At 34.7% G+C, this 25101-nt stretch overlaps 1 protein-coding gene across 7 annotated transcripts in view; it reads left to right on the top strand.

Moving 5' to 3' along the window:
* Positions 1–25101, top strand: part of LOC108135570 (protein phosphatase 1 regulatory subunit 16A) — a 45628-nt gene that overhangs the window by 14100 nt on the left and 6427 nt on the right. Inside the window, exons 1-2 of one of the 7 annotated variants that reach the window (XM_017256334.2) lie at positions 3341–3752; positions 4526–4579. The exons of 5 other annotated variants lie outside the window; for them this stretch is intronic. The gene's annotated coding sequence lies outside the window, so the exon portion shown is untranslated. Of the gene's footprint in view, positions 1–3340; positions 3753–4525; positions 4580–25101 lie in introns of those variants that run through there. One more of the 7 variants, XM_017256335.2, reaches the window with a different exon arrangement.

Consider the following 25101-nt stretch of genomic DNA (forward strand, 5'->3'; position numbering starts at 1 on the left):
AGCAGGTGAAACAGGGCAAAACAGGGCGAAACCCCACAATGCCAATACAAATTATGGGACTTGCCCTTTTGCGGTCTTTAAGGCTTCCTTTTAACAATAACAACAAAAAGAAGACAAAAGGAAAACAAGATAAAAGAGTTTGCTACACAGAAAATAACGTATAAGCTATAGTCAACTGGAATTTTAATAAGCTATATAATGTTGTTTTATTCACTTGGTATAAATGACTGTTTATTTTAAGTTTGCCAACTTGTTAAGCTAAACAACGATTCGTAATTATAAGACACACATTTTTCTTAAATATAATTTATTGCTTAGAAATATACATAAATGAACTCCAAACACTGTTCGCAGAATATTGAATGGCAATCGAACTGTTTTTGTGACTAGTGGACTTGTATGATTGATTTGAAATTAGAATGGCTTGTATCTTTTGTACCAAAAGCTATTACATACTGGTTTTCACATTTTTTTTAATAAATTAAATTAAATTAATATTTTTGCAATGTGTAGAGGAAGAACAGCTACAAGTTTGTTTAACAAAGTGGTTTTCAACACCCCATAAAAAACATTTGCAAAAAGCAACTGAAAAATACGAAGGGGGAGAAAAAATAACAAAGCAAAGGCATCAGTAACAAAAGCTAAAAAAATAAAAAAAAAATTAAAAAGTTAAAAAAAAATACAAGCCCAGGCAAATTTCCCGTTGTTTCCGCACGTAAAAGTAAAAGGCAAATAAATAACCGTTGAGAGAAAAGTAAACAATGCAGGCCAAAGATGCACAGCAGATGAACAAGAAGAAATAGTAGCAGATGAAAAGATGAAAAGAGGAAAATGCAAAAGCACAAATGGCAAATGAAGCCGGTTCAAGTTGAATTTCCTAGCAAGGTTTTTCATTCTATTTTTTGTGCTTGTGCTATGCTAAAATTTGCTTTCAAGAAGGGTAGACCAAGTGGCAGACAGTTGGAAAATGAAGTGGAAAAGAGGGGAAAAATATCTACATTTACTCCTAATGAACGAGATAAGCTGAAGAGAAGGAGCAAACCGAGCATAGTGGCGATGGAATAAACAAAATGGAGAGGATTGCTTAATTTATGGGGTTTAGTCAAACGGCAAATCCTTAAAAATGTTCAGAAACAACAGAAGGGGAATAAATTTTGGCGCACCAGATAGTGTAAAAATGAAATGTATGTATAAATGTGTTTAATCCCAGAAATCAAATTATGCAAAACAGATAATTACTCAGATATTAATAGACATATTAATATCCACTATAAATTATAATTTACCTTTATTGCATGTCAACACATGGTTAGCTTGTGGCTTTTTATAATCTGCTTGCCAGTCTGCATTATTTTTTTTTAAGTTTAAACAATTTATTTGTATATTAACACGTTTTTACTCAGTTTAAATTTGATGTATTTTTTTTTGTTAAGTTTTGCAAATTTGTTTACAATAAAAATTTGAGTCTTATGGGCTTGACAATAACTTTAATTTGCAAAAAAATAAAATAAATATATATTGACATATAACCTGTCTATATATTTTGACTATTTTTTTTACAATCATTTTCAGCCACAGTGTAGATACCCATAATAGCGATTAAATGTAACAAATATGAAGTGTAGTTTTGACTTCAATACTTTGTACGTGCTGAAGGGAAACAAAAAAAAAATTTAAAATACATCAATACTGAAAAACAAAATGGAGTAACTCTTTAAAAATTACGTATATGTACGTCGTACTTTAATAAATCGGATTCATTTGTGCATTAACGTTGAAATTTAAAAAGCAATTTGAAATGTCCCAAAAAAAATTGAAAAAAAAACCTTGGATACAAAAAACGGGAAACGGCAAACAAGTGAAATGGAGCAAATCTTTAAGCAAATGTCGAGCGGGCGGCAATTGATAAACTGCGCCAGATAGAGCAGCAATAAAAAGAGGTTGGGGAAAAACACACAGTGGCGCATTTTCCCCCGACCCGATTACCATGCCTCTTTTCCCACCGGCACAGACATTGCCAATAGCGCAACGTTTCGGAAACAATTTGAAGGCCATAAAACTTGATGTGGCGGCTGTCATAAAGGAGGCGACACCAGGCACAGATTCTACCCCCATTGTCCGACCTCCGATTTCCCAGAAGTTAGGTGAAAACTGCGACGGTACTTAAGATGCGGCAGATGCGGACAGTACGGAATACGGAAAATACAGATACAAATACGGCAAAGTCAGAGCAGCAAAATCCGGCAGAGAACAAGGCGGCAAAAGTCGACAAAAACAAACAAATAAACATCAAGCAGCTGTTTTTGGCGCCGCCTGAAAGAGAGAGAGAGTCATACAGCGCCAAGAGAAAAGAGAAATTGAGAGAGAGATAGAAAGCCAGAGAGAGTAAGTTGGCGGGAGAACAAAAATAACAATAGTTTGCCTTTATTACATCTCTCTGCCGGCTACAGTAAGCGCTCGAAAAATATAACCTGTTTTCTACAATGGTTTGCAGATTGTGGACGTTGTTTTTTAAATAAATCATTTTTAAAAATTATGAAATATAAATAAGATTCATAGTTTTTAGATTTTAGAATTATGCATAATTTAAATGTACAACAAAAATCTAGGAAAATATTAGCTATCAGCAATTTTAAATGAAGTGTTTAAGGCATACATTGATAAGCAACTTGAAAGCAATGTAGTAGAAGTAAGAATTATTGTCAAGTAAATTAAACTTCTAAATTGTAATAATAAAAGTTATAATTATTGATCAAGTGCCTTTGGTAAGGAACAAAATTTAGTTTTCCCAATATTTCCGCCACCTTTGTAAGCACCACCCGCTCTCATGCGCCAGCTTTTCTCTCGCTCTTCCTGGCTCTCTCTCACTTTATCACTCTTTCGCTTGCAATTGCTCACCGCCCACTTATCATACGGCACTCACTCATTCATGGCCAGACTGTAGGACCTCTCCCCTTTTCCCTTCTCAGCTGCACCTATTGGCAAATCCAATACTTACAGTTCTGGTCAAAACAATAACACGGACTCGTTGTTTTCAAATGAAGGTAAAAAGAAAAATTAATTAATTTCAAGATTCAAAGCTAGCAAAAATAAATTGTATTTTGATTTTACTATATTAACATTAGTAGGTTTCGATTTGAATTACAAAATTGACTGTTGTAAGAAATAAATTTTCCTAAGACAAATTTTAAAAATTCTAAGTGTATTCTACGATTAATAACCTTAGAGGAGTGAAAGAATCCTATTAATTTCATAGATTGAAAATTATTGATTCTTATGAGGTTACTTTTAATTAAATACTATTTAAAAGCAACTAAAATATCTTATATAATTTAAGTATTTTTTTTTTTGCTATATACTACTATATTGGTCACAACTATACGCCAAACACACGGAATAGCACAGCACCGACGAACTAATGTGAGAACGAAGGCAGGGACGTCGACTGTAGCACGACGCTGCGGCATTTTGGCGCTTGGAATGTTGGCCATGTTTCTGAAACGGTTTCTGCTCCGCAGTCGTCGCTCTGCTGCCGCGAAGCCAGCCAGGAATTTTCGCAGCGGACCCGCAACCAGTTGAGTGCCGTAGTCGCAGCCTTAAATACGAATACGTACGGTCACGGATTCGGATACGTCGTTTGCAGTAAGGGCCTCAAGCCGTTTATTACGTATACGCACCGCGTGCCGCCGCTTGGCGAATTTTATTGTCTTCCACGAGTGTCACAAGGCAGAAGGCAAATATGAAGTCAAAATGTAAATGAAAATGAACGGGCGAGGCGAAAAAGCAAAAACAAAGATAACAATAGGACAAACAACAACAATAGTTGGTCGAAATCAATGACGATAAGGCGGCAAAACACTTGAACAAAAACTAATACGGCCAAAAAAACGTGAAAATTTCTATCTTTTTTAAGTAAAAATTAAAAATGACAGATATATAAAATATCAGATAAATAAAAGTAAATAAAGTTTAAAGTTATACCAAAAAAATGGTTATACAATAAGAAATGTTATTTTCCAAAATAAAAAGCAGAAGTAAATAAAACCAAACTCAAAAAAGTAAATCAATACAAAGCAAAAAAAAAACAAAATTAAATGTAAATAAAAAAGAAAAAGAAAATGCATACAAATAACGGGAAATAAAAAGCCAAAAACCAAAAAAAAATATACAAAAAGAGAACAACAAAGTTAAACCCAAATAAATTAAATATTATTTTTTTTCCACTCTAGTATTTTTTCCATTCACGTGATAAGAAAATGGTTAAAGACCTTAGATAGAGATATATATTATATGCATGGTTGTTTAAAGGTGGGGGCATATTTCTCAATTTCGATTTCGATTTAATGTAAGTGAGTGCCAGACGAGCAAAACAAACAACCGAACAAATCAAGCGCAATAGAGTTTCCTTACATTCCGTACCGATTCATACCATTCTATTCCTGCGCGTTTAATTCCACGTACATTGCAACATAAATATTAGCAATGCTATAAAACAATAAACGTATTAATTTCAATCTTCTGATAGTGCAAATATGGAAACGAAAAGCCAAGCAAAACGAGAATAATAAACAAACAAAAGGTAAAGAACAAACGCAAACTATTTAGTTCGATAACATCAGGAAACTTATATTCAAAATATATATTCAGTCTATGAAACGATAAAAATTTCATAATATAGTTTAAACAAAAGTTCGAAAAATAAGAAAACTTCTTTTAAAATATAATAAAGTTGTATAATTAACTTGTGATATATGTGGCGATTTCTTATTAAAATTTATAAAATATTATAGTAAGCCAAATAAAATGAGGAAATAATTTTTTAATTTTTAATAAAAATTTCTGAAAAACATATTTAATTGGACAAATGGGAAAATAATTTGGAGACCTATTCAGTCAACCGTTTTCCAGGGAATTTAAATAACAAAGAAAGTACAGCAACAATAAATTTTAAAATAACATGAAACCCAATTAAAATTCTGTACGTGTTCCATTAAGCATTTCAAATTTCACATACTTTACATTTTTTCCTATTTGTCAACAAATAATTTCGAGAATAATTTAACTCTCTCCATTTGGGGGTCTGTCAGATGCTATTTTCTGGTCAATTATTGGACTATATGTTGGCCAATTGATGGCTGCCGATGACAGCTTTAAGCTTTTGTAGAATAAATATGAATGTTGGTTTCATGCTTTACCAATAAAGTTGCCAGGAAATTAAGTTGAAAATGCCAAATAAATGAACTTATAAATGCTTAGAAATAAATAACTTTTGATAAACATAATAAATTGATTATTGATTTTAGCTTTCATCTGATTACAAATTTATAAAGACAAATTAACAAATAATATCCCAATAAATCATAAAATGAGTGAAATACATATTAGGTTTCAATTATTTTAATGACCTATATATATAATGTTTGTTTTTCACATGCTTTAGTGTTTATTAAATTTAAGTGACTAACTAAAATAGCCTGGTTAGCAATTGGGAAATGTTTGCTTTAGCTGCCCAAAAATGCAACGCTTTGTCATGGTCACTAAATTTCTTCAGCTTTTTACTTTAAACTTTTAATTAAAATAATTATTTATTACCCAAAACAGAAATTTCCCAAGTTCCTTAACCGTTTTCAGGTTTCAGCGCAACGAACACAAAACTTTAAATACTTTAATTTCATGGGGGAAAACTTTCAAAATGAATGCCAAACCATACAAAATTCGAGTGCCAATAACAACTTGTCCTTAGACACCAAATTGGCCTCAATGAAAGCTCAGTTGCCAGAAATGTAGGAGGAAAAAGATGGAGAAAAGATTGAGTGTCGAAATACTCTTTCAAATACGAATTATTAAGTATACGTTTGTAAATTTAATAAAATAGTATTTTTCTTTAATGACAACATTTTTTTAACGATATTCCCAAACTTGTTTAAGAGAAAAAAAAAATCTATTAAAACGAAATTTTTTTTTATTTTAATTTTGAAGTTCATACAATCTTACCACAAAGCTATGTTTATCAACTTTGTTATATTAAGGATTTTATTTTAAATTGGGATTGGTTCTCATGTTTTTTTAACTTCCTAGAAAATGGAATGACTCTTACTACTTTTCCATACCCTTGCAAGGCCACCAAAAATAAAGAAAAATAAGAAAAACAATAACAAGCAGCAGGAATAACTTTTTCAATTGGCTTCCGCTCTTACAAGATTTATCCATATATAGATATGTGTGTGGATGGGTGTGTGGGATTAGATCGAATCATTCATTCACATGGATCATTGAGTGTGTGTGCGTAAGTGAGTTTCCGTTGGCATTCCTTGCCTTTTGCCTTGGTTTTTTTTATTTACGCCACCAATTTGTGCTGACAGGTCCCATAATTTATGGTAGCACACTTATTGATTACGCCAGAATCGCTCAAAGGTAAAAATCATTTTCGACTTTAAAAGATTGTTATCGAACTGGGCAATAGATTTGCTGCTCTTTTCCACGTCAGTTTTCCACTCGTTTGCTGTTTAACTGCTCTTCCGCAATTGCGGTCATAATTCGCTGGCTTAAAGTGCTCTCGGAAAATTTAACAGTGGAAATTTCAAAACTAGAATTTATACCTGTTTTATATAACAAAAAGATTTCTTCCCTATAAAATATTCTATTTCAAATTTTTATTTATAGGAAAGAATTATTATTTTAAAATTTCGTCTTAGATTACATTTTTAATTTAAACGGAATCTAACAGTATTATGGCCACCTTTCAATAAAGTTAAAATTTTTTCTTTACCCATTATTAAATTACTATTTGGAAGTATGAAACCAACATTTCAAAAATCATACAACTGTAAAACTAAGGATAAGGTTTTTCTAAATTCTTATATATATTCCTATATACTGCTATGGCCAAAAAATGTTTTTCAAATTCCACAAAACTCCCACAATGAGTTGGAGTTATACAAGGTGGACTGTATTTTAGTTCGGACTGCTGGCCAAGCGGAAACGAGTGCTGCGTTCAGCTGTTGCTGCCTCACTCTGGCAGCAGCTTCCAGCCGTTTCCGTTTTCCGCTTGTTGGCCAAAATTCTGAACGACATTTTTTCGCTTTTGGCTGGAGGAAAAGCGGGGGACGTGAATGTTTTGTTGCAATTGTTTGCAATTTTGTTGCCACCACAAAACGGCCAACTGTTTTCGGGGCTAATCTGTTGCCAATTTGTTGCCTCTTTTGACCGCCAATTTTGGTTTTGTCGTCATGCAAAAGCCTTTAAGTGCTTTTCACTAATATTTTTAAAGGTTTTGCCTGCTGTGAGGGCGAACGTTGAAAATGAGATTTGCATATTTTCCTTTGCCAGAACTTTATTTTACTTTCGTATAGAGAGTGGTATTATGCTAATTGTAAGAGCCGAAGGCTGCTTTCAGAATTATTCAAAGGGAGATTTTATTTTTTTGAATATTTTTGTTTTCATACAGATTTGCGTACATCACTCATTTGTTGTTGGATTTTGCTAATTAGAAGCGTGCCTCAATTGCCTCGCCGAAATTTATGCAGATAAAGTCAGATCTCAAGAGAAAGGATAAGAGAAAAGAAAAGGCATTTAAGTTGCTTCGTGGATTTTTCTTTTGTTTATAGAATATAAAAAAATGGTATAAGATTTCTGGGTTAAAGTTTTGTTTGGGCAATATTCACTTCTATCATTTAAGCAGAATGCTTGGCCAAATTATTTTATCTCATTCTCTTCCTGTTAGTAAGCACGAAATGGTTTTTTTTTACTTTTTGGCATTTATTATTAAGAATCCGCTTAAATCTTGGGATTGCTGATGGGGTAACATTCAACTTAAGCTTATTTTCTTTGTGAATGTTTTTTTTTTCGTTATAAGCAGATATGAAAAGCATACGGCGAAAATAAGTGGAGGAGATGAGAGTACGTGCAGCTGAAAGTACCAAATGCTTAAGCTTCCTTGATTCTGTTTTCATATGCAAGCATTGCTTATTCGCTATGGAAAACTAAGCGAAAATAAATGTAATAAGAAATTGAATACATCAGCTTTTTTTTTTTACTAATTTAATGAAATGGTCTTAGTAAAAACCTTCAGGCGTAAAACGTAATATAGATCAATAAACTTAAATTATAAACATAAAAAACAGGCAATATTTCTTAACAAGCCCGTTATATTTATGTATACAATAAAAATTTTATTTTTAAGCAATCTATTAGAAAATAACTGAAAATATCATTGATATATGATAAATAAATGAAAGTGAACGATTTGCTAGGAGTAGCACTAAAATTATTCACTTAAATGAAACTTTTCAAATTTCAAAATACATAAAGTCACGCTTGCTTTAATATAATAATTTTGATACGTTTATATAATATAACAAATTCTTTGTGCCTTATAAAAATGTGCGTTTTGATGGCCGATTGGCTGGCAGCCAAGACACTTAAGTGCTAATGTTTCTACTGTCTGGGTTATTAAAGTTAAGCCAGCCCATTGTTGTGGGCTTCTTAAACTTTCATGGGGATTTGCGGGTGAGACATTAAATTGACAGTTCATTTCTCTGATATCTCTCAGGAGATGATCAATAAAGTCAATCCCTAGCAGCCAATTGACAGGTCTTTCACCAAACCTGGCTTTTTTCCTCCCATGCTTGCATCTCTTTAGGGAGGAATATTTTTTACGACGAATGCTTACGTAACCAACAAATGGCAAAGATGAACATTTTAAAAATCATTCATGTGTAAAAATGGCAGGCAAGTAGAGACATTGGCTTAATGGATGCCTTACCCACAAAAGCGGGCCATACAAAAATTGCAACCAGAGGCCTTGGGTGCCTGGAAAAATGGGGTGAAGTTCGTCAAATGGAAAATCCATTTATCAAAATGACGTCCAAAGAAAACCGCAAACGCATCGCACAATTTGACGCCAAACAAGCTACAACAACAAGAAACAAATGATTTAAATTAATCCACTTAAGGCCACTTAAACGAAAATGACGAAAAATGTATGCTATATATTCCCACGCTCTCACATACATATAAATTCATATATATCCCTGTTCATGTTGGAATTATCTGTGGATAAGTGTAAAATGTCAAACGCATGGAGCTGAGTGGACTTCTGCACGGCAGGGAATGGCATGAAATACGTGCAAAGAAAGGCAGCAATATTAAAAAATTGTGAAAGCATTCAATGGCATACTGACTGAAGTGGAATGGATGTGCACTTTAAAGGTGATTCTGGGTGAATATTATATGTATGTATGTATTTTGTGAGTGCCAACCGGTGAAGTGCAAATAAAGATGAATCAATCCTTTTGCTTGATGATGCCTTAAGTCCTGATTTACACAGTTCTCATAGAGATATCTTTAATGAATTCCTTGACATAATGCATAGAAAGGATTCTTGGAATTTCTTAGAAATGTTATAATTTCTTTGAAGATAAAATAATGCCTTATTAGCTAAGTACCTAATAATAATTTTTTTATAACCTTAGTGATGGATATTTCTTAGTTGTATTGAATTAATCTCATACTTTAATTCTGAATGCAGTTTATTTTCAATGCAAACTTATTTATACTAAGCTTTTAGTCTTTTTTTTTTGAGTAGGTATTTCAGTAATGTTCTTCAATATTGAAGTAATTTTAAACTGAAATTGACATTTGATTCTATTAGATTTAAATTGAATTTCTCTTTGCTTGATATTTATCTTGAATGTTAAAACATTCCTTACTGTTAAACTAAAGCGTCTCTTTGCATCAAAGGATATTGCCCACAAATAAGTGGGATTGAGGGCGTGACATATTGAAAAAGGAAGCCGCAGGAAAAAATATTTTTGCAATTTCAATATAAAGCCCGACGGCATGCTAAGGTGGCTAAGGACAATCGTGGGCGACGGCACGCCCCCAAATGTGGGTCAAACCACACTCGCACACTATAACGCAATTGTTGTTGCTTGGAAGGCAGGGGCAAAAAAAGGGGCTCGAAAGGAACGTTTGTAGGTTGTCAACGTTACGACCCCAAGCCGACCCGCTTTTGGCCAAGGCGCCGTCACCAGAAGCGGCAATAAAAACGATCGGCCCTGCATTTGCTGGACTTCGCTACAGGGGGTGGCAACCCTGTCACAGGCTGGGTTGTTGCAGTCGCCACCACCGCTTTAAAGCGACGTTATCGTCTCTGCGGGGTTTTTGTGGCTCCTGATTTCTGTGCCCCTTTATAGAAGGATGCACGGGTATAATGTTGTTAAACGAGCATTAAGAGTTTAAAAATAAACAAAAATAAAAAACATTTTTCACAAAAAACCTGTAGTATAATAAAATAACTTAGTCAAGCAACTTTTTTTTTGGCATATATGGTAAATATCATATTTCGTTGCATACTTTCAGGAACTTTACACCATGTTTAAAATTACAAGATTTTTGAAGTAATCCTGACTAATAAATGAAGATCATCAATCTAAAACATAATACTCCATTTATTCCCATTGTAGCTATATCCAATAGTCGACCGATTTTAATGATAAATTAAATCGTAAATGGGCATTTTTCTTTATCCCTTCTTTTATTAATGTTAAATATTTTTTTTATCTTCAAAACCATTTGATATATTTGACTTCAATATTCAATTTAAAGAAAAAATATTGATTCCAATTGAAATTCTTGAGAAAATATGTGCTAATATCGAATACTGGGTATTCTAGTGTGAAGGTTTTTGTTGCTGCTTAAACGTTATAGTGCCGACATTTTATTGCTGCATCCTTGCAGTTTTTATAGACCCATCCGCACATGCATGCACTTTCACCCCACATTCATTCTGGTAGCGCCGTCGTTTTTTCTGCCCCTCTCTGTCTGGCACGCCTTCAAAATGAACCCGCAGCATATGTTTGTATGTATGGGCGAGTTCATATTTATCGGCGTTTGGTGTGCATGTGTTGGTTTTACGTGTGTGTTACCATTGCAAATTTTTTATTTACAGTTATTTTAGTGCATTGTGCGGGCGTCGGAAGTAAAAATGAAGCAAGTACTAGGGATCGGATTCTAAACACCGGAAACAAGCTGGAAAAATTGTTTTTAAATTCAAAATCTTCAATTTGACATTAAATTGAAAAAAATGTATTTGATTGGAAATCAAAAAGTACATTTATGAATTTAAATGTATAGAAAATCAAATAGTATTTTTCAGTGTACGCAACATCGTAGCCACACATCACTTTTCGCACATCAAGGTTTTGCATATAGCCAAATGTTATGTGCAGGCAACATATCTTTCAAGGTAAATTTCCCAGTTCAAAAGGAAAGAAATATTTGGCAACAACAATAATAGCAAGAAAATCTCAGCGAACGAAGCAGAAGGAAATGTCAAACAAAAATAAGTATGGCGAAATAAGGAAAAGTTGGAGAAATGGGAAAAGAAGATAAAGTAGAGGCAATGGCAATCTTATTCAATGGCAAAAAGTGGCAAAAAGAAGCCTCGAAAGAAGCACACACATGGTTGCCGCTTCAACTTTTTTCTTCTGTTCACTTTTCCTGCCCCTTTCCACTGACTGGAGTCCATATGCTAGTCCTTACGTTGATATCTGGGCGCCATGTGCTTCACAGTAATTTGGCTCGATGGCGGGCTTTTTTCACAACTTTTTTTAGACACTCCAACATTTACAAAATGGGAAATCCAAGGTAGAAAAAAAGGGGACAAGACCGCAATTTAAAGTACTCTTTAAACTCAACTTCAATTTGTTCATTAGGTATGGCATAACAATGAAATGAAAGCTATTTATAATTATATGTTATACAAAAAGTTAATAAATCTTATTTTGTCTAGCTGTTATAAGTTCTTTTTTTTGCCACAAACACAATAATAATATCAACGAGGTCTTACAAAAAATACATATGAGCACATTTACATATTTGTGCTCAACTCTTCCTCAAAGTTAAGATACCTGCTTTAAAGGGGACATAAAAAGAGCTCGTTAAGTTAAACAGAAAGTAAGAAGATAATCGAATGGAATTTTTTCAGGACGCGTTAAGAGCTGGTATAACATTTTAGATTCGTTACGTATTGAAAGTGGAAATAAAAGAACAGACTGCTGATATCGAAGTTAGATAATGCCCTATAGTTAGATAAGTGATTGGCGATAGAATGCAATGCCAGGTAAATTTAGATAAAGTGATTGATTGTCCTTTAAGTTAAACCCTTTTTCAATTAAATGGCATTTTACCCCTCAGATAGAAATAATCCAAAATATTTACATTATGTCCTATCACGTCAAATATTGGCCGTTGATTCTGCAAATGTGCGAAGCCCTTGTTAAACTCAATAATTCGATTCAATTGCCTCCAATTTTCACCTCCCTTCAACCGCGACCAATTTGTTGCCGGGCGAGAAATTTCCATTGCTCGGCAGTTATTATGATATTTCAAAAAAAAATTCGTTGCATGTGGTAAACCGAATAATTTATATTTGCAAACAAATTAAATAGCAAATCGACGATTACTTTAATGAACTTTCGAATTAAAACGCCGATAGCCGCGCAATGGTCATAAACTGCAGGCCAGGCAATATTATTTTTAATAATTATCTTCAGTTTGAAAGGACCGCATGCGGCCTTGGAAGTAATTTCAAATATTTTTCGTGCCACAATGCTAAGCGGCTGTGTGAGTGGGTAGAAGAAATTTTCACAATAATTCACGACATTTCCACAGAGGCGAAAAATTCCATTGAAATTTGCATAATTTATGTAAAAAGAAGGCTCGAACTTGTAAAATTATAAAATGCTGAAAAAGAAAAGAATATGCATGATTGATTTAATAAAGACGAAAAAGCAAAATATATTATAAGGCTTACTTTTAAATAGGTTTAATGGTGTAAATGCCAACAATAAAATATAATTTAAAACTGCAAGTAAAAATAAGTAGCTTTCAGGAAATTCTGTATTTCGTTCAGAATTGTTTGTTTTGTTTTTTTTGGTTGAGCTGTTTATTAGTTCATTATTTATGGTAGTATTTTATTTTAAGCGTTTTGGTTGGACAATAAGGTATTTTTACTTTTAAGCCTGATGTGTTTTTTTAATAACAAAGATCAAATTTTAGAACTTGATGTTGATTTTTAAATTAATCCTCAAAGAGCTTGCTCCGGCTTACCTTACCCTCTGTGATCCTGTAAACGCCAGTTTAAGCCTTCAATTGTTTCCATTGTCATGGCCTCATCATCGTCATTTAGGGAAAACAACAGTTTGAAACGATAGCAGGAAGAACAGCCGACCACAGGCAAGTGGACAAGGTGCATACCCAACTACCCGCACACAGCCACCTGACCCACCGAAATAACACACCACCCACCTATTGCTACGTGCCTTCGTCTGGTGCGGCTCCTCTGTTGTCTGTCCGCAATAAGCCCATTTAAGCTGCTCCTAAACCCTTTCAGTGGACGGAGTCGCTTTTAATACAAATTTGCCCTGGTCTGTGTACTCTCAAAAGCCAATTACGTGCCTCAAATGAAGACCGAGCAGGCAGGAAATAGGAGCCGAATTGGTCATAACATTTGGAAGATCACGTGCTCAATTATTAAGCCACTAAATAAATAAATAGCGGTCTACCGACACGTGCCGCATCAACTGAAATCAGTCTCATACCCTGACACTTATACGGTCTGCCTTCTTTCCGTCCGTCCGTATAATAAACTTTCCTCACACAGGCACACAAAATATAAAAAAAGGAATTTCATTCATGAGCTCATTACTCATACGCGGCGTTGGCCCGTTCCTTCAATGACGGCAACGTTTTGTGTCTTCCGCAGTTTAATTAATCACAGGGATAGCTAATAACGTGATGTAATGGACAAAGAGAGATTATTAGAGGGACCTCAGTAGTTAATTTAGGCTTATGGGGTCATAAAGAATTTTATTTAATAATCTGGTCACTAAGTTATTGATTTTATATATAGAAAAACCTTCCAAAAATTTAAAGTCCCTAAATTATTGGTTAGTGTTACTTAGTTTTGGTTTTATTACTCACTAAATTTTCTATTCATATCGTCTACTTATATAATTTAAAAAAGATTTAACATTTTTTTCATTTTCTGATCGTTTAAACATAAGGTGTACTTTACTCAGTCCTCCAGCGACTTGCTCACTAATTTTTTATGACCATAGCTTGCGTCAGAGGAATACAATGGCATTATAATCCATGGTGGTTTTGTGTGCAGTTTTTTTGCCATAATTTATTCCCCCCAAGGTGTTGCGACCTCGTTTATATTGGGTTGATAAAAATCGCGCAATTAGCCGGCGTTGATTTTCGCACACAGGACGTAGACCTGCACAGAAACACTTATACTTTTATAAAAGTATATATAGAACTAGAACAGTGCTGAAGCGATCCTATGTAGGTCTAATTTACGAGCAGGGTGCAAAAATAATTTACTTTTCCAACGCAAGGGGGTTGTGACAATGCTTTATTTTTGGGGGATGGGACTTGGAGCGTTTAAACGAAGGTGCAAATTAAATCAACATGCATATCCGTTTGACACCGTTTCGCAAAAGCGGCTAACTCACCCTTCCCCACTTTGGATCCCCCTTTAAAGGGAATAGTATAGCAGGCGGGGGTTGTATATTGCCAGGGGTAAGGGGTGACTAACGGGGCTCTACAAAATGGCGTACACATTGCAAATGACCGAAAAAAAACAAAAATTGGGTGAGAGTGAGTGAAACGGTAACAGAATGTATGGGAAATGGAAAATGGGAAAACTTTGGTCATGTGCTGTGTGACTGTGTGCACGTCTATGCTAACCTTGTTTAAAATCTGGGACGCATAGATATATGGGAGGTGGCATGCGAAGGCATCGAAAGTAGCACCAAAAATAAAGGTGAAGTGGGACAACAACTTTTCGGCTACTATACAGAGATACAGTATTTTGGAAATTATTGATCAAAATAAATATTCCACTTGCAATATTAGAGCAAAACCAACGGTGTTAAATTAGGATCATTGACATCTTATCATCAATATGCAAAAAGTGAATATATCAATGAATAAAGATGTTTTTTACAGTGCATTTGCCTCAAGGGATATATACACTGCACTTAAAGGGATTTTATAACTTTTTGCTTGTGGTTTTCAAGAACGACAAGTAAACTGCATTAAGGCTTCAACATTCAACAAAAAATGGAAAAAATGTATGCAGGAGATATGGGAAATAAAAAAATGGGGGCAAGCTCATGTTTGCTTGCTATATTTGACGAGATACAGGTGCAAACAATGAATGATGGCCTCTTTGATAGAATCTAAAGTAAGATTTTTCCCAAAAAACGATGACCAACTAAAAAATTGTATATTATATATTTACCTACCAATATTAAATAACAAGTTTTATATATGAAGTAAGAATGAGAATTTTTCCTCTATTACCTTTGATAAAAGTAACAGACTTAAAAATTATTAGTCAAATTATTCGGCTTTCTCCCGTTTATATATTTAAAAATTCATTTTTTTATTCTTATTCACCTGGTTGTTTTAAATTCCTCTAACTTTTAACCATTTTCCTCTTTTTCGGCTTTTCAATTTTACCTCGAATGTTAAATAACCAAATAATATTGTTAATAGCCAACACCAGGACTGCCGATACCGAAAAGAGTTGGCTAACAAGAATTTTGTTTGCGCATATGCTAAAAACATTAGGTGAATAGGGGGAAAAGTCGAGGGGAAGGGGATGAGGTGATGATGACGGCCAGAGCACTTGACAGTCGCTTAAATAAAAGATTTTTTAATTAAAAATATTTCACCTGCAAAGTAGAAAAAAGAGGCAAAAAACACGAAAAGCGTCGACACAATTTTCCTCTTTGCGCTCGCATAAATAAATGCAACCACGCACAAGAACAACGACACCAACAACAATAGCAACAAAGAACACCATCAGAGCAAAACAACAAAGACACCACGAATAACACCTTTTACAACACCTACACAGAAAGTATGCTAATTCGTATTGATAACGCCAGTAAAATTGGTTTAAAAAAATTAATCTTTTACACTAAAAACAGTTCAATATAAATAAACTGAATTGTTTTTTTCTTTCTATATTAAACGACTCAGACTTAAAAAACCAATTAGAGATAAAAATTTGCAAAGTAAATTAATAAGAATACAACATTTTTCCATTCCTTTTTAATTACCTTATTTAACAACTCTTAATAATTTTATATTTATACCCTTGCAGAGGGTATTATAATTTCAGTCAGAAGTTTGCAACGCAGTGAAGGAGACATCTCCGACCCTATAAAGTATATATATTCTTGATCAGCATCACTAGGCGAGTCGATCTAGCCATGTCCGTCTGTCCGTCCGTCTGTCCGTCTGTCCGTCTGTCCGTCTGTCCGTCTGTCCGTCCGTTTATATGCAAACTAGTCTCTCAGTTTTAAAGCTATCTGCATGAAACTTTCCCAAAAGTTGTCTTTCTATTGCAGGTAGTATATAAGTCGGAACGAGCCGGATCGGACGACTATAGCATATAGCTCCCATAGGAACAATCGGAAAAATAAATGAAAAAAATTATAACTTTGCTGTTTTTTAATTTTTTGTTTAGTTCTTCGACATTTAGTAATGGTTAAATATTTCCGATTTACGGTTTAAATTTCATCAAAATCGGACGACTATAGCATAAAGCTCCCATAGGAACAATCGGAAAAATAAATGAAAAAAATTATAACTTTGCTGTTTTTCAATTTTTTGTTTAGTTCTTCGACATTTAGTAATGGTTAAATATTTCCGATTTACGGTTTAAATTTCATCAAAATCGGACGACTATAGCATATAGCTCCCATAGGAACAATCGGAAAAATAAATGAAAAAAAATTATAACTTTTCTGTTTTTTATTTTTTTGTTTTGTTCTTCAACATTTAGTAATGGTTAAATATTTCCGATTTACGGTTTAAATTTCATCAAAGTCGGACGACTATATCATATAGCTCTCATAGGAACAATCGGAAAAATAAATGAAAAAAATTATAACTTTTCTGTTTTTTAATTTTTTGTTTAGTTCTTCGACATATAGCAATGGTTAAATATTTCAGAATTATGGTTTAAATTTTATCAAAATCGGTCGTCTATATCATATAGCTCCCTTAAAAATAATAAAAATATATAAAATAACTATCAAATAATTGAGCTGCAAATCATCATAGCTTCAATGTTTTTAAACATATACGAAAGTAAATCATAATTTTAATGTTTTCAAAAATGTTTAATTCTTGCAATAGCTGCAAGGGTATATGAACTTCGGCTTGCCGAAGTTTGCTTTCTTTCTTGTTAATTATAAAATACATTAGCATTTGGAATAATCTCAAAATATGTTTGAAAGAGTTCTATGCATGGTTTGCTAGTGCCAAATCAACATCCAAAAATTTAAATGAATTTTGTTTTTTGTGTACAACTACACCAACAACACTTTAAAGTACAGCAACAACAAAGTGAACAGAACCAAGAACAACACGAGCAACACGAGCAACGCAAAGAGCAATTTAACAACAAAGACACGTGCCAAATGGGCAAAGGGGCGGCAGAAAAAGGAAAAGTGGGGGTGGAAAAGTTGGCGGGATACCAGCAGTGGGTCAGCGAAATGAAAATAAGCCGCGGGCGTAAATATAAATAAATGAACGGGCCAGGCGACAAGCGGTAAAAGGGAGAGCCCGCCTCCGGCAGCAGGCGAAAAGGAGACAGCATCAGCGCGCTAAATGATAGGAGGCGAAAGGTAATAATTAAACCGATACGCAAACAATTGAACTGCGCGGACGTCGCTTTAAGGTCATCGAGACCGCAATGACAGCAACGATAAACAAGAAAAAAAAGGTCAGAAAGGTGTGCGCCAGGTGTACAGAATGGGTTTAAAAGAGCAAACTTTAATATTAATCAGTGAAAAAGTCATGTGTTTCGACTTTAAAAAAATCTACAAAGTGTTTTAATTATTTTTTATTTTACTAATAACAAATAAACTTGAGAGCTAAGTAGAAGAAGAAATATCTAATTGGTGCAAAATTTGTTTATGTCTGTATTAAATCACCAAATCTTTAGATTTTATATTTTTTTATAGTTATAGGGCTCATAACAAAATGCTTTTATTAAAAGACAACCCCGCTTTTAAACATTTACTTACAGGTTAAATTGCTTAAGGAAAAACAATCTCTGGGATCTCGAGCATATTTTAGAATTAAAGTCATTTTATGGTAATGCCAAATACAATGATGCAAAATAATATACAGATAGCTTATTATTTATCTTCTTAACCGACAAACTTTGTGTATCTACTTCACTAACTTCGTGACAACCTCTATTATTATTTTGTACCTAATCAATTTTCCAGACAATATCTAGCGTGACGATAATAAGATTAAACTGCAAGCTTTAATCAACTCCTTTAACAAATTTAGCAGTCTATAAATTGTTCATTTCATAGTTTTGCACCGAGCCACATATCATTCGACTCCCACAAGAACCGCTTATTTGAGACGACAAAAACAACACTGACGTATCCATAAGCTGGTGAAGAAAAATTACAAAAATAATGGCTGTCGTTGGGGTTGGGCTTAAACAAAAATGAAATGTATGAAATGCGAGAGGTTGGTGGTCCAAAAAGAGGAAGTGGGATCAGAGCAAGGACATGCCACGTCATGCTGACAGTGGGCGGCATCGTCCGCTATATATACATGTGTCATCAGTAAACTTGATTGAGTAAAGAGTGGAAGGGGGGTGGCGTTCTGGCAGGAGGCGTGGCGTGGGTGGTGAGCAGCGAGGGTCTTAACACGACGACGTGCTAAATTTTGAGAGACGACGAAGGCTTCTGTTAAATTGTGCACACCAGTTGGCCAGTTGACTGCTTCACAACGAATTGCACTCAGAAAAAGGTAGGCCGGAAATAGAGAATTTACTTTTGACCGAAACAAACAAACTAATCACATAACTAAAATTAGTCCACACAAAAAAACTTTGAACTTTCTTTTATAACACTTTTCTCAGAGATCTTAAAACTAATGTTAATTATAAAATTCACGGTTGATCTTATCTAAATATTAACTAAATTTTTTCAGTGAATAGAGCTCAACTAAAGACCTTTTTTATGATTAAACATTGTTTTTCTCTCAGTTTATTACGAGAAGGAAAGGGGCAGGAATTTGGGGTTGGACAGTGCCAACGAAATGAACACATCACTGGGACCAAATGGGAAATACAGCACTCCATGATAATCAGTTGTGGACACTTTTCCTCTGAACGAGTATGTGAGTCTGGGAAATTGGAAGGAGGTGAGATGTAAAAGGGAAGTACGTACAACCCGTTTAGAGAACTTTGTCTGGCCGTTTTAGATGGTTATATTATATTTACTCACTGCTTATGCATATTCAGCTGGAAATTATGTAGCACTAACAGGAAGTTACAGTTGGTAAAGCATTTTCAACTCATACCATTTCAGCTTTGTGGGTACAGATTTAAATACGATTGGGAACGACTAACTTCGTAAATTCCATTTCTCAATAACAAATCAAAATAAAAACCCATTTGAGTAACCATATTATTTATATTATAAAACGACTTTAATAATTTTCAAATTTTTATCATAAAGAGATTATTTAATTTAATTAAAAAATGTTGTTATTAAACTGACTGTTTACCTGCATGGAAAAGAATGACTAGTGCAAACTAAGATATAATTAAAATACATATATGCACCAAGTTTAAATTAATGAAGCAAAAAATTTAAATGATATAAAAGCATTTGCATCCTATGTTCAGAACTACAGAAGCTTTTAGAGAATACATTTATTTTACTCGTCGTTTTAGCTGCAGGCACATTCCCTGAATGAGGTTAAAACTAAGTTGAAATTCCACAGAATTCCGCATAACTCTACACAACCTTCTAGAGCTCTTTCTGTGACAATTGTTGTGAAGCCAAATTTTGCCAGTGGAAACTCAAGTCCGCAAACATTTCGTTGCCAAGGAATACCATTCCTTTAGAGCAATTCATTTCAACTCGTTGAAATCTCATATGAAGCCCCCTCATATTTTCTGTTTTGGCTCGTAAGCATTATTTTTGTGTCGCTTATGGTAAAGCTGCTCAGCATTAGCAACCGACCCCAGAGTGACATGGCCCGGTCCGTTTGGCCCAGTCCCTGGATGTTCCTTGGGTCCTTGGGGACCTGTGCCAGAGAGTCAAAGTCCTAAAAAATCGACAATCGAAACGAACTTTAACGGGCACAAAATACACCTGTGACCTCGTTTGCCAGACGCAGCAGGCACTGCAGACAAATCAGCACCGAAATTTAATTTGCATGAGCCACGTCCTTCTTCACTCTTGGCCAGAATGGGCGTCGGACCGGCCGGGCAAAGTCAACAAAGCGGAAACAACAAAGTTGAAAACCCAATTCGCATTTTCCACAGTCTCGGCAGAGGCTCAGCTCAGCCCAGCACCGAACTTCTGGTATACGTGTGCCAACTCAACTCAACCCAACCTGACTCTAGAGTTGGCTGACGTGCAATCGCTTTATTTGATTTTCATTTTTGGGGCCAAACAGCAACAGCAACAGAAGCAACATGGCAGTGCCGCTGCCAACACCAAAGGCAAAAACCTTTGAAGAGACATACAACCGCTGCTGCAAATACTCTTTTCCTTAAATTTGTGTCTAAAAATGTTATTATTTGACTCAACAAGGGTTAAGTACTTACTGTTTAGAAAAGCAAATAAACGACTGCCTCTGTGGAAGCAAATATATTTTCATTTAATTGTTTTCCTGATTTATCTCATAACGATGCAAGCGATGATACAACCAAATTTATCAAAAGTATCTAAGGATACTCAAAATAAATAAAAAGTTATGCTTCGTTGATTTTTCTGAAGGGAAATGTTTGTTTGTTGGATTATTTGTATGTTGTTTAAGTGATTTAGGGTCAGTATCTTAAGATTATGTATATTTATGACCTTCGACTAAAGTGCCACGTGGATATCTTTTATTTTCCTGCCAGTTTACCAGTAAAGTTCTCAGGAAGAACGGTACACGTATATAACTGAATATAAATCTTTAAGTCACTCTAAAATTGTAAAGCTGGAAACAATATCATGTGCCTTAAGGTACATTTGTTCAAAAGTCTGAGTTTTGTATGGCCCTCAAAATGTAATATTTCTGGGGTGCCCTACATAATAAAGTCAGGTTATGAGTCTGAATAAAAGTGCGCATAGATTGCCTGAAATTATAAATACAACCCCACGTTAAGGGCACAACAACGAAAGCAGTAACTATTATTTTCATTACCCTGCCGTGCTGGGCTTGTAAATCTGTGTGTTTGTTGTGGCACACTTTTTGGCCGAAACATCGGGCCGGGCCGGGCCGGGTCGAGTCGAACCGGGCCCATTGCAATGGAGGCAGACATTGCAATGGCCTCGCAAGGAAGCACTTGGGCACCAGTTAAGGCAAACATCCTGTCTCACCGTGAGCCGCCACCCCCTTTTTGGCCAACCCAACCCTCTTGGTGGGTGCTAATGCACTTGCACTCACTGCAAGCACATAATTCGCTGCCCTCGAGCACACATGCGAGAGCAGCCGACACTCGAGAGGCACCACAAGTACAGTACGACCCAACACCCACTCCATTGACCACCCACTCGGCACCCACTTGCCACCCTCAACCCCCTCAGCTCCCCCTTTTCGCCCCGTTTACAGTGGCTGCTAATTAAGCGGAACTCCAACGCTTCGATGACCATAAACTATAAGCAGAAAATAATGAGCAACGCGTGGAGTTGAATATGTTTTAATTAAAAATTGTTATTGATGAGGAAAAATTAAAATAATGAGATTGAGGTAACATAAACTAACCTCTGGCTGGCGGGCTTAATTAGTGCTTTATAAAGAGCTTGAAGTTCTGAGTTAAGTGTTATTGAGACTTTCATTAATGTTGAAAAATCTCTGATAGCAAAATTTTTTTGATGCTAAGTAGGCGGAGTAAACAACCAATGCTGTTTTCAATAGGCAAGCAGTTCTTGGATTGTGTTTATTATTGCCTTTGAAGTAAATTGAAATAAGAAAATAAGAACGAGTCAACAAAGAATTTAATTTACTGCTTTATTTAAGCAATAAGAATTATATTTAATTTTTTTGGAGCTCTATAATTTATAGGATTTTAATTGATTGAGTATAATACTTCTAATCAGCTTTTAATATAATATTTTAATGAAAATTAAATAATATACATTTTCAAGTGTAATTAAGATGTCAAGAAAGACAAGGAAATAAAGATATTTATATTTTAGTTAGCCAATTACAACTGTAGCAATCTAGCACAGGCATGTGCAGCTGGTACAGATGCAACCGCTGTGGTGCTGGCACTCATTAGGAAGAATGAGGGGATTTCTTGGCCGCTGGCCGTCGGCAGATTTCGTCGCCATTTAGATCCCCTGACCTATCCGAAGGATAATGCCTTGAAAGGTGTTTTTTTTTCTTCTCATCCTTTTGTTGCTGTTGTCTCATGTTGCACATTGCGCCTGTCGAGTGCCATTCATTTTCTAACCCCCGCCTAAATGACGTCCTTTCATCAGCCGCTTGAGGTCATCGTGGCTGTCGTCACTTGCCTTGATGTTTGAAAGCACTTGGCTAGAAAAAAAGACAAATTAAATTGCTTTAAGTGTATTTGAGTTTCGTTTGGCCACTGGGATTTGTGCTGAGCTTTCTTTATCTTATCGGTTGATATCTACCTTTAAGTAGTATATTAATTATGTGCATTTATGTTTCTTTGTATAAGATTCGATAGGAATTAATAAATAGTTTTTGGTTTTCGGTTTCCGGCGCTTTATTAACGGCGCTGTTCAATAAAATATATGTCATTGATATAAAAACATCTTTCATTAAACAAATACTAGTTATTTTGATCAACTAAGTTGCTTTATAGTAGGGTAAAATACATAAAGATACAAAATTTTATAGATCACTGGATTTTTAAAATTTAAGAAAGAACGTTAAAATAATATATTGTGCGAAACCAGACTTCATTCTTACAATTTATATAAAAGCCAGCTTTTTAATAGACTTATCTGCCTTTTGAGATTCGTTTGGGGCTTTGTACTGAGCTTTTCTTATCATTATCTTTTAACGTTTGCCTTTAAGCCATAAATTATTTGCGCTTTTGCCATTATACGGTTGCATAAATATTGAGCTTAAAACGAGGCGTGCGAAATTAATAACACGAAGTTTCCAGCACGCACACATAAAGTGCGAGAGTGAGAGAGAGAGAGAAAATGAGCGCTTGGGTTTGACTGACCGCAGAGATAACACGCATACGCCATGGTGTACGGTGTAGAGGAGGGTGGGGGGCCTTCCCCATTGTTATTTCAGTAGTGCGTGTTGTGGTAGTTGTTTTTGCAACTCCTGTTATCGACAATTTTTGGGACACACTCACACATTTACATTGTCACGTAGGATGGAAATTCCTTTCGTATTGCATCTGACAAAACTCATAAATGAACATTTCCTTAATGGCTGCAATTTCCCATCTATCCACTTCAAGGATATTCATATGCCGTAACAGGATGCCGAAAAGTGTGTAACATACAGCCATAATCGATATTCGATTTAAATTGTTCATTTAATGACTATAACTGCAGCAATATGGCAGAAGAAAATGTGGATATATACACTCTACTATCGCGCATGCAATATTTCAAGGCAAACAGTAATTACAATTTTCAATTTATGATAATGAACTTTGTTTTCACATCAAATAGGTACTGATACAGATTGCTGAGATACTCAAATAAGATTAAGTCTTTTTAAGAGAAAATGTTATGCGAAACAGAAGGATGATTGATTGTTAGTTTAATACATGTTTCAGTTTGTTCTGCTGTGAAATTAAGCTTGACAATGTTCGTTCGGAAGGATGCCAAATTAATTAAATTGGGCTTGTTTAATGGCTTAATATTGTGTAGGAAAACAGGTAAATAATTGATGAATGGAAGTAATCAATAGTCTTGTTTTATAATTAAGTCTGATGTTTGTTTTCTTGTAAGGGTCTTAAATAAACAAAGGGTGGCTTTAATTACTGTATTACATTCGGGGTACGACATGTTTATTTATTGGTTGAAGGACATTTTAAGCACAAATCTTAAAACATTACTTTGCTGAATACAAACCATAGAAAATTATTTAATTTTTTTATATGACTAAGATATAATTATGCAATTTTTTAATTCAAAGAAATCCTGTTCCCATTTCTTTATCTTGCGCTTAAATGTTTTTGCACTGAGAGCATAGTAAATTGCGACTTAATGTCTTCGTTCTTTTTACAGAGCCAACTCGGCAAGGTCGTTAAAAAGCTGGGTGTTTTTTTCTGAATTTTTGTTGCAAGTCCACTTAGTAATTCCCTTTGTTGACCGTCCGAGGATAAGACACATTCGCCGGATCAAGCTGGCTGCACATGAGATTGGGCTTGTGGCTTGAACAGAGTAAAGTAAACTTAACTCGATGATGGCTCCTTGGCATGCAATTTCCACGAAGCAGTGGCTAATACTTATTCAAGGCATTGGCCCGGCTATCGATGACAGGTCGAGTGGAGAGAGGTAATCAGGGGGCAACAGAGGGTTAAGGCAGGGGATCCAAGGACTCATGCGTCATCAGCATTATCCTTATGCTTCAACGCACCCAAAAAAAAAAACCATTACGAAGGGAAAATTTCCTTGGCCACATCAAAGTTTGAATACTCTCTGGGGGAACAGCAAAGTTCTGATTAAACAACATTTTATTTGAAATCGTAAATTGCCAATAAAATTGTCAAACGGAATTTAAATTGAATTTAATGTTCTGATAATAGCTATTTTATTAAGCCAATAGGTATTATTTAATGAAATACTAACTAATTTTCAATTTATTTAAAGCAACAAATATATGATGCCCTTATAAAAAAAATGTTAATTATTAACTTATTAATAAATAATATATTTTTATAACTTTTCTCAAATTTTGAGAATAGCCAACGTGTTCAAGTTATAAAACAAAGTATAAGGGAATAATAGTTTGTGCTTCTTGAACATTGGATCCATCAACTCAATTGCCATGGCCCCCCTCCTTTAGGATTCATTTATCATGCTGAAATTTATCAGGCAGTTA

Source organism: Drosophila elegans, unplaced genomic scaffold, assembly GCF_018152505.1.
Source record: "Drosophila elegans isolate 14027-0461.03 unplaced genomic scaffold, ASM1815250v1 contig_208, whole genome shotgun sequence".
Classification (NCBI taxonomy): Eukaryota; Metazoa; Arthropoda; class Insecta; order Diptera; family Drosophilidae; genus Drosophila; species Drosophila elegans.